Source organism: Mobula birostris, chromosome 2, assembly GCF_030028105.1.
Source record: "Mobula birostris isolate sMobBir1 chromosome 2, sMobBir1.hap1, whole genome shotgun sequence".
NCBI lineage: Eukaryota > Metazoa > Chordata > Chondrichthyes > Myliobatiformes > Myliobatidae > Mobula > Mobula birostris.
The window spans coordinates 48855901-48867690 of NC_092371.1; positions in this window are offsets into that span (position 1 = coordinate 48855901).

Sequence of the window (11790 nt, forward strand, 5' to 3'; positions counted from 1 at the left end):
CACCCTGGGATACTGTCTGGCCTGGCAGCATAATGGGACTTGACTCTCTGTAGAGTCCTTCTCAAGGTGTCATTGATATGCACTCCAGTCCCCATTCACTTTTATCCCCCATCAAGTAGGACTTAAAGCACTCTGCTTCTTTCTCAATAAAAAGAACCAACCAGCTCCCCTCCATCACCCTGCCTCCTCTGTCTGGCAGAAATATTCATCACCCTCAACAATTTCTATTACAACTCCTCCCACTTTCTCCAGACTTGACGGGTAGCCTTGGGCACCCAGATGGGCCCCAGCTCTGCCTGCCTTTTCGTTAGCGATGTAGAACAGACCATGTTCCAAGTCTTCCTCCGCTACATTGATGACTGCATTGGTACTGCTTCATGCATTCATGCTGAGCTCATCAATTTCATCAACTTTGCCTCCTACATCCACCCTGCCCTTAAATTCACTCAGTCCATTTCTGACACCTCCCTCCCCTTTCTTGATTTCTCTGTCTCCCTCTCTGGAGACAAACTGCTGACTGACATTTTTTATAAACCTATCAAATTCCACGACAATCTTGATTATACCTCTTCCCAACCTGTCTCCTGAAAAATGCGATTTCTTTTTCTCAGTTTCTTTGCCTCTGCCGTATCTGTTCCTAGGATGCAGATTTCCTTTCCAGAACATTAGAGATGTCCTCCTTCTTCAAAGTATGGGGTTTCTCTTCCTCCACCATTGATGCTTCCCTCACCTGCATCACATTCATTTCCCAAACATCTGTGCTCACCGCATCTTCCCGCCACCTTAACAGTGATAGAGTTCCTCTTGTCCTTACCTACCACCCAATGAGCCTCAGCATCCAACACATCGTTTGCCACAACATCCATCATCTCTAAAGGGAAGCTACCACCAAACTCATCTTTACCAACCCCTACTCTCTGCTATCCCCAAGAATTGCTCCCTCCATGATTCCCTTGTCCATTTGTCCCTCCTCGGCACTCATCCTTGCAAGCAGCCAAAGTACTACACCTGTTTTGTAACTTCCAAACATGAAACTAATTCAGAGAAAGACACGGAAATCCAAGAATGCAGGTCTAACTTCAGGTTTAGTTTCAATGTTTTGTTTTGTAACTTCAAAATATTAAACTAATTCAAAGGAAGAGAAAGGAGTCCAAGACTGTGGGTTTAACTTTGTGTTTCCTTTAAACAAGGCACAGATGCATCATGTGGTAGCATGATGATGTATCCAAATCACATATTGATATATATAACTCATAATTAATTATTTAAGTGAACATAAATGCTTAATCATTCTATATATAAGATTACTCAAATATTACTTAAGTATTAAATACACACTCTACCCTGCTTACTTATAAACTTCAACTCAACAGAGAATGCATCTGAACAATATACACAGCATATTATATAATACAACTACAAAACACATACATCCACAGCAAAGTAAATTTTAAGTTGTCCCATTCAGGCCGAAAGATTTAATCACTGTGGGGGATTTCCTACTCTTGTGGGATAATATTTTTCCGGACAAGGGGGATCACTCTGCTTGCCAGGTGAGACTTGTGGTTGTGAAACAATCTCAGGTATTGGAATCTCTTGCATTGTAGTTATAGGAATTGACTCTGGGATCGCAGGATACCTTAGAACTACCTAGGCTTTACCCATAGCCCTCTATTTTTCTAAGCTCCATGTAGCCATCCAGGAATCTCTTAAAAGACCCTATCGTTTCCGCCTCCACCACCGCTGCCGGCAGCCCATTCCACACACTCACCACTCTCTGCGTATAAAACTTACCCCTGACATCTCCTCTGTACCTACTTCCAAGCACCTTAGAACTATGCCCTCTCATGTTAGCCATTTCAGCCCTAGGGAAAAGTCTCTGACTATCTACACGACCAATGCCTCTCATTATCTTGTACACCTCTATCAGGTCATCTTTCATCCTCCATCGCCCTAAGGAGAAAAGGCCGAGTTCACTCAATCTATTTCAAGAAAGCATCCTCCCCAATCCAGGCAACATCTTTGTAAATCTCCTCTGCATCCTTTCTATGGTTTCCATGTCCTTCCTGTAGTGAGGCGACTAGAATTGAGCACAGTACTCTAACTGGGGTCTGACCAGGGTCTTATATAGCTGCAACATTATCTCTCGGCTCTTAAACTCAAGCCCATGATTGATGAAGGATAATGCACCGTATGCTTTCTTAACTACAGAACAATGAATTCTTAGCAACATTTGATGAATTCTCTGTTTTTGTATCTGCACTGATTTCTTTCTTTTTGATCTTCCATTCATCTATCTGAGCTTTGGTCTTTGCACCTACTTTCACAAGTAGCTTTTTGTCTCCCACTTGAAGTTCATAAAATAATCTTAATGCATGCAGAATAGATTCTGGTTCTTTATACTCACAAAAGCGAAATGCTTGTAACTTCCCTGAAGCTCCTAGAACTCTCTTTCAGCTTAAAACCAAACCACATTTCGCAAGGAACTGTCTGATTACCCGAATCTGGGCCGTACCCTCCAAATATCCGGACCTGCCTCTCCATTTTTTTGCACTACCTTACTTTCCATTTTTCTATTTTCTATTTATGATTTATAATTTAAATTTTTAATATTTACTATCGATTTGTAATCCAGCGAGAGGGAAGCACAGAATCAAATATCACTGTGATGATTGTACGTTCTAGTATCAATTGTTTGGCGACAATGAAGTATAAAGTATACAGTATATCAGAAGCTTTCTCAGGTATATTGCCTACAAAAACTATTAAAGTTGGACCATTGCTTTTGTGACTTTCATGATTCCTTTGAGCAGCATAGTGCTTCCTTGGTCCAATACACTTTCCAACCAGAGGCACAGAGGTTGGCACCGACAACTGTTTGTCCTCTGTTGGGGACAGTTCATGGTGTATGGCAGGGAGATATCATCCAGTACCAATTCACTTTCAGTTGACTTTATTGCAGGGAATGTGGCATGTGTGGGCACATGGCCAAGTGGTTAAGGCATTGGACTAGCGACTCGAAGGTCGTGAGTTTGAGCCCCAGCTGAGGCAATGTGTTCTGTCCTTGAGCAAGGCACTTAATCACACATTGCTCTGTGACGACACTGGTGCCAAGCTGTATGGGTCCTAATGCCCTTCCCTTGGACAACACTAGTGTTGTGGAGAGGGGAGACTTGCAGCATGGGCAACTGCTGGTCTTCCATAAAACCTCACCCAGGCCTGCGCCCTGGAGAGCGAAGACCTTCCAGGCGCAGATCCATGGTCTCGCAAGACTAATGGATGACATGCAAATCTTTGATGGACTTCCAATCAAGGTGTAGTTGTCTCTGTCAACCACATCCCCCCAGTGCTGGCCCTCCTGTTTTTACCACATGCAAGCTCAATGTGACTTGCTGGTTGTTGTATTTCATTGTCACATATGTCATTCCCACCAGAGTTATTTTTTCTCCAGTATAAATTCTTAGTTGGATATCTGCAGGCTTCAGTTTAGCATCTTTGAAATGCCATTTAAACTCATTTTGTGAAATAACTGAAATAGCTGATCCAGTGTTCAATTCAATCTTAATTCATGTGCTGTTCACTTCTGGTGTAAGCCATATTGCTTGTCTATTGTTAGTTTTCACTTGTAAATCTTAAGGCTAACCAGTCCTGTGTCACTCGCACCATTATCAGATATTTCATCAACGGTTCTTTTTGAAACTGCAACTTTACTTTTTAGCTTTTTCCCTTCCCTGTGCAATCCATTTATTTTTGCCTGCCCGGCATACTCTTTGCATGTGTCCTACTTTGTTGCATTCTCTGCAACTTTCACCCTTAGACCTGTATTGATCTGGTGTATGTGAGCCCCTGCCACAATGGTGATACAATTTTTATTGTTTAGAAATTGCAATTTTGTTCATGCTCACTTTCATTCCTGACTGCAACTCAATTGCGCGGTTTTCTGCAGTTTTCATTGAAGCAGCGATTTCATCTGCACTTTTATATGTAGTTGTACTTCAGTTAGGAGCCATTTTTGAATGCTTTCTTGTAAGATTCCACAAACTAAATGATCTCTCTCGGGGCATCATTAAGTCCGTTACCAATCGGACAATGCTCAGACAACTTCTTCCATTCAGTCACAAATGCTGAGATGGACTCCCTTCAGACTGGAAAGCAGACTTCAAGGAATCAGTGACCTGTGCTGACATCATCTTGCCATTGCTTGCGATATATAAGTATATGCAAAGACCAAAGCCCAGCAGGATGAATGGAAGTCCAAAAAGAACGAGATCAAAAGGAAGAGATGGGAGTCTGAAATGTGAGTCTAACTTCGTATTTACTTTAATAGTGACGTAACACATATTGCATGGTAGTATGATGACGTATGTGATTCATGTATTTATACATATAACTCGTAATGAATTATTTAAAGGAAAAATACTTAATCAACCAATACATATACAAGACTACTCAGGTATTATTTAAATATTCAATACACATCCCCTGTCCATTCAGCTCCTCCCTCACCTCCATTCAGGGCTTCAAACAATCCGTCCAGGCGAGGCGCTTCACCTGGGATCATATACTGCATCTGGTGCTCCCAGTGTGTCTGCTCTACATTGGTGAGACCTGTCATAAATCTGGGGACCACTTTGTCAAGCACCTTTGTTTCAGCTGCTAAAAATGGGACTTTACAGTGGTCCAACATTTTAATTCCAATCTCCAGTCCTGTTCCAATATGTCGGTCCATGGCCTCCTCTAGTGCCAGGATGAGGATACCTCAGGGTGGAATAACAAAACTTGGCATTCTGTCTCAGTAGCCTCTAACTTGATGGCATGAATATTGACTTCTCCTCCCAGTAAAAAAAATTCCCTCCCCTTTTCCTCTATTCCCCACTCTGGCCTCTTACTTCTTCTCATCTGCCTATTATCTCCCCTGTGCTCTTCCACCTGCCCTTTCTCCTGTGGTCCACTCTCCTCTCCTATCAGATTCTTTCATCTCCAGCCTTTTAGCGTTGGATATAGTGGTGGCATTAGAATGATCTTTCAGAAATCATTAGACTTTGGCACGGTGCCAGAGGTCTGGAAAATTGATAACGTTACCCCACTCTTTAAGAAAGGAGGAAGGCAGCAGAAAGGAAGTTATAGACCAGTCAGCCTGACCTCAGTGGTCGGAAAGATGTTGGAGTCAATTGTAAAGGATGAGGTGATGGAGTACTTGGTGACACAGGACAAGATAATACAAGGTCAGCATGGTTTCCTTCAGGGAAAATCCTGCCTGATGAATCTGTTGGAATTCCTTGAGGAGATTACAGTAGGATAGATAAAGGCAATGTAGTGGATGTTGTATATTTGGACTTTTAGATAGAAACCATAGAAACATTACAGCACAGAAACAGGCCTTTTGGCCCTTCTTGGCTGTGCCAAACCATTTTTCTGCCTAGTCCCACTGACCAGCACCTGGACCATATCCTTCCATACAGCTCTCATCCACGTACCTGTCCAAGTTTTTCTTAAATGTTAAAAGTGAGCCCACATTTACCACTTTATCTGGCAGCACATTCCACACTCCCACCACTCTCTGTATGAAGAAGTCCCCCACAATGTTCCCTTTAAACTTTTCCCCCTTCACCCTTAACCCATGTCCTCTGGTTTTTTTCTTCACTAGCCTCAGTGGAAAAAGCCTGCTTGCATTCACTCTGTCTATACCCATCATAATTTTATATGCTTCTATCAAATCAACGCTGCAGGGAATAAAGTCCTAACCTATTCAACCTTTCTCTGTAACTCAGTTTCTCAAGTCCCGGCAACATCCTTGTAAACTTACTTTGCACTCTTTCAACCTTATTTATATCCTTCCTGTAATTAGGTGACCAAATCTGCACGCAATACTCCAAATTCGGCCTCACCAATGTCTTATACATCCTCATTCCAACTCCTATACTCAATACTTTGATTTATAAAGGCGAATATACCAAAAGCTCTCTTTACGACCCTAGCTAGCTGTGACACCTCTTACAGGGAATTTTGTATCTGTATTCCCAGATCCCTCTGTTCTACTGCACTCCTCAGTGCCCTACCATTTACCTTGTATGTTCTACCTTGGTTTGTCCTTCCAAAGCGCGATTGCTCACACTTATCTGTATTAAACTCCATCCGCCATTTTTCAGCCCGTTTTTTCAGCTGGTCCAAATCCCTCTGCAAGCTTTGAAAACCTTCCTCACTGTCCACTACTCCCCCAATCTTTGTATCATCAGCAAATTTGCTGATCCAATTTACCGCACTATCATCCAGATTGTTGATATAGATGACAAATAACAATGGACCCTCTGACAAGGTGCCGCACATGAGGCTGTTTAGCAAGTTAAGAGCCACAGCATTACAGGAAAGTTACTGACATGGTTAAGGCTTTGGCTGATTTGTAGGAGGCAGCGAGTGGCAATAAAAGGATCCTTTTCTGGTTGGCTGCCACTGACTAATGGTGTTCCGCAGGGGTCAGTGTTAGGACCACTTCTTCAAAGATTTCCAAGGTTTCAAAGGTACATTTAATGTCAGAGAAATGTATACAATATACATCCTGAAATGCATTTTCTTTGCAACCATCCACGAAAACAGAGGAGTGCCCTAAAGAATGAACGACAGTTAAATGCTAGAACCCAAAAGACCACCCAGCTCCCCCCCCCCACATGTAAGCAGCAGCAAAGCAATGATCCCCCTCCCCCACCAGCAAAATAAAAAGCATTGGCACCCATAACCTGTCCATTCAGCTCCTCCCTTACCTCCATAAGGGAGAAAGAGTGAGAGGGAGACATAACAAATAACTCGCTGATTTAAGATGTTAAAAGTCCAGTGTGTCGCCTTTACAGAGCTCTGTGCTCAAAGGTCTCAGGTCTCTGGGCACACAGCCAGAGATCTTCCATCTCCCACGACACACGGATTTCCTGACGGGATACTGGCTTTTAGTCTGGACGTCTCCACAGCCACAAGATCCCAGAACTCCGAGGGCAACTGATCTCTTAGGCCGATCATTGGCACATCAAATAACGGCCAGTCGTGAAACCCCGAGAGCGGGACCCATTCCCACAAAGAACCAAAGTCAGCATGTAACGCTAGGTCAGGGTCTTCAAATGAACCCTGAAAGGGAAAAATAAAGATATTAAAGATGGAAATAGAGCTGTTTCCGAAGATGCAAACGAAGGAGTCGCCGTTAGGTGACATAGTCTCCTCCTAAGCTCCGCCTCCTCTTTTTATACTGTATATAAATGATTTAGATGATGGAATAGGTGGCCTTGTTGCCAAGTTTGCAACTGATACAAAGATTGGTGGAGGGGCGGGTAGTGTTGAGGAAACAGGTAGGATGCAGAAGGACTTTGATTAGGGGAATGGGCAATACAAGGGCAAATGAAATACCAAGTTGGAAAATGCATGGTCATGCACTTTAGCAGTAGAAATAAATAGAAACATAGAAACATGGAAACAGTCAACATGGATTTGTGCGTGGAAGGTCATGTCTGACAAATCTTATTGAATTTTTTGAAGAGGTTACTAGGAAAATTGACGAGGGTAAAGCGGTGGATGTTGTCTATGTGGACTTCAGTAAGGCCTTTGACAAGGTTCCACACAGAAGGTTAGTTAGGAAGGTTTAGTCGTTAGGTATTAATATTGAAGTAGTAAAATGGATTCAGCAGTGGCTGGATGGGAGATGCCAGAGAGTAGTGGTAGATAACTGTTGGTCAGGTTGGAGGCCGGTGACTAGTGGTGAGCCTCAGGGATCTGTACTAGGTCCAATGTTGTTTGTCATATACATTAATGATCTGGATGATGGGGTGGTAAATTGGATTAGTAAGTATGCAGATGATACTATGATAGGTGGCGTTGTGGATAATGATGTAGGTTTTCAAAGCTTGCAGAGAAATTTGGGCCAGTTAGAAGAATGAGAAGAGTGTGCTGAAAGATGGCAGATGGAGTTTAATGCTGATAAGTGTGAGGTGCTACATTTTGGTAGGACTAATCAAAATAGGACATACATGGTAAATGGTAGGGCATTGAGGAACGCAGTAGAACAGAGGGATCTTGGAATAACGGTGCATAGTTCCCTAAAGGTGGAATCTCATGTGGATAGGGTGGTGGAGAAAGCTTTTGGTATGCGGGCCTTTATAAATCAGAGCACTGAGTATAGGAGTTGGGATGTGATGTTAAAATTGTTCAAGGCATTAGTGAGGCCAAATTTGGAGTATTGTGTACATTTCTGGTCACTGAATTATAGGAAAGATGTCAAAAAAATAGAGAGAGTACAGAGGAGATTTACTAGAATGTTACCTGGGTTTCAGCACCTAAGTTACAGAGAAAGGTTGAACAAGTTAGGTCTTTATTCAGTGGACCGTAGAAGGTTGAGGGGGGACTTGATAGAGGTATATAAAATTTTGAGGGGGATAGATAGAGTTGACGTGGATAAGCTTTTTCCATTGAGAATAGGGGAAATTCAAACAAGAGGACATGAGTTGAGAGTTAGGGGGCAAAAGTTTAGGGGTAACACGAGGGGGAACTTCTTTACTCAGAGTGTGGTAGCTGTGTGGAACGAGCTTCCAGTAGAAGTTGTAGAGGCAGGTTCGAATTTGTCATTTTAAAAAAAATTGGATAGGTATATGGACAGGAATGGAATGGAGGGTTATGGGCTGAGTGCAGGTAGATTGGACTAGGTGAGAGTAAGCATTCAGCACGGACTAGAAGGGCCGAAATGGCCTGTTTCCGTGCTGTAATTGTTATATGGTTATATAGAAAACCTACAGCACAATACAGGCCCTTTTGTCCACAATGTTGTGCCAAACATGTGCTTACTTTAAAAATTACCTAGTGCTACCCATAACCCTTTATTTTTCTAAGCTCCATGTACCCATCCAAGAGTCTCTTAAAAGACCCCATTGTATTCGCCTCGACCACCGTTGTTGGCAGCCTACTCCACTTGCTCACCACTCTCTGCATAAAAAACCTGACATCTCGTCTGTACCTCCCTCCAAGCACCTTAAAACTGTGACCTTTCATGTTAGCCATTTCAGCCCTGGGAAAAAGCCTCTGACTATCCACACGATCATTGTCTCTCATTATCTTATACACCTCTATCAGGTCACCTCTTATCCTCCATTGCTCCAAGTTCACTCAACCTATTCTCATAACGCATGCTCCCCAATCCAGGTAACATCCATGTAAATCTCCTCTGCACTCTTTCTATAATTTCCACATCCTTCCTGTAGTGAGGTGACCAGAACTGAGCACAGTACTCCAAGTGGGGTCTGACCAGGGTCCTATATAGCTGTAACATTACCTCTCGGCTCTTGAACTCAATGCCATGGTTGATGAAGGCCAATACACCATATGCCTTCTTAACCATACAGTCAACGTGCGCAGCAGCATTGAGTGTCCTATGGGCTCGGACCCCAAGATCCCTCTGATCTTCCACACCACCAAGAGTCTAACCATTAATGCTATATTATACCATCATATTTGACCTACCAAAATGAACCACCTCACACTTATCAGGGTTGAACTCCATCTGCCATTTCTCAGCCCAGTTTTGCATGAATTGATGTCCCGCCGTAACCTCTGACAGCCCTCCACGCTATCCACAACACACCCAACCTTTGTGTCATCAGCAAATTTACTAACCCATCCCTCCACTTCCTCATCCAGGTCATTTATAAAAATAACGAAGAGAAGGGGTCCCAGAACAGATCCCTGAGGCACACTACTGGTCACTGACCTCCATGCAGAATATGATCCGTCTACAACCATTCTTTGCCTTCCGTGGGCAAGCCATTTCTGGATCTACAAAGCAAGGTCCCCTTGGACCCCATGCCTCCTTACTTTTGCAATCAGCCTTGTATGGGGTACCTTATCAAATGCCTTGCTGAAATCCATATACACTACATCTACTGCTCTACCTTCATCAATGTGTTTAGTCACATCCTCAAAAAATTCAATCAGACTCGTAAGGCACGACTTGCCTTTATCAAAGCCATGCTGCCTATTCCTAATCATATTATACCTCCCCAAATGTTCATAATCTTGCCTCTCAGGATCTTCTCCATCAACTTACCAACCACTAAAGTAAGATTCACTGGTCTATAATTTCCTGGGCTACCTCTACCCTCTTTCTGGAATAAAGGAACAACATCTGCAACCCTCCAATCCTCCAGAACCTCTCCCGTCCCCATTGGTGATGCAAAGATCATTGCCAGAGGCTTAGCAATCTCCTCCCTCACCTCCCACTGTAGCCTGAAGTATATCTCATCCGGTCCTGGTGACTTATCCAACTTGATGCTTTCCAACATCCTCTTTCTTAATATCTATATGCTTAAGCTTTTCAGTCCGCTGTAAGTCATTCTTACAATTGCCAATGTCCTTTTTCATAATGAATACTGAATTAAAGTTTTCATTAAGTACCTCCTCTACCTCCTCCGCTTCCATACACACTTTTTCACTGTCACACTTGATTGGTCCTATTCTCTCACGTCTTATCCCCTTGCTCTTCACATACCTGTAGAATGCCTTGGGGGTTTTCCTTAATACTGCTCGACAAGGCCATCTCATGGCCCCTTCTGGCTCTCCTAATTTCATTCTTAAGCTCCTTCCTGCTAACCTTATAATTTTCTAGATCTCTATCATTCATCTTCATCATCATCAGGTGCCATGCCCAGTTTGAGCTTTGACTGCCATGGCCCACATACTCCTGTTTCAGGTCAAGTGGATCAATTCATTGGTATTCATTTGCAGTTCTCTGGCTGCTGTCTCCATCACCATTTGTCTATGCCTTCCTCTTGCTTTTTTCACTTCAATCTTTCCCATAATTACCGTGCATTCTAACTCCTCTTTCCTAATCACATATCCAATGAAGTTACATTGCCTTTTCATAATCTCATACATTACTTCTCTTTTTGTGCTTGCTCTGTTCATGACATCCTCGTTAGATGTTCATTTTGTCCATGATATTCTTTGCATCCTCCTCAAAAACCACATCTCTACTGCTTCAATTCATTTCCTCATGTTACTAGATATTGTCCAACATTCTGAGCCATATAACATAACTGGATAAACGTAACATTTCAGTACTCTGAGGCGGGTTGTCATGCCTAGTTTAGTGTTGGTCAGTATATTCTTCACTCTTGTAAAGGTGTCTTTTGCCACCCCTATTCTTCTTTAGATGTCCATGTCGCACCTGCCATCTGGTGTCACCCAGCTTCCTAAGTAGCATACTTATTTTATGTCTTCCCCATTTATTTTCAGCCTGCAGATAGGATTCTCCTTCTTTTTGGGTATCACCATACCTTCTGTCTTTTTGTAATTAATAGATAGACCCATTTTTGCACTTTCTTTAACAACTATATCAATTAAGTTTTGTAGTTTTTCCTCCGTATTTGCAATTAACACAGTGTCATCCCCATATCTGAAATTATTGATGTTTTCACTGCCAACTTTGATTTCCAAGATGTCTCTTATTTTTTTTGTAATATTGTTTCACTGTACACATTAAATAAATCGGGGGAGAAAACACACCCTTGTCTAATGCCTCTCTTGATTTTCGTAAACTGACTCACTTCTCCATCTATTCTCATAGCGGCAGTTTGTTCCCAGTACAGATTTCTGATTAGGCGGAGGTCTTTCGAATTCAGATCGAAGAGTTTCCTGTGATATTTCAAATAACTTATTGTACCTTACTTTATCAAATGCTTTTGTGTAGTTGGTAACATAAACAAACAAATCTCTTTGCATTTGAATAGTTCATTCTGATAGTATCCTTAACATCCATATCGCATT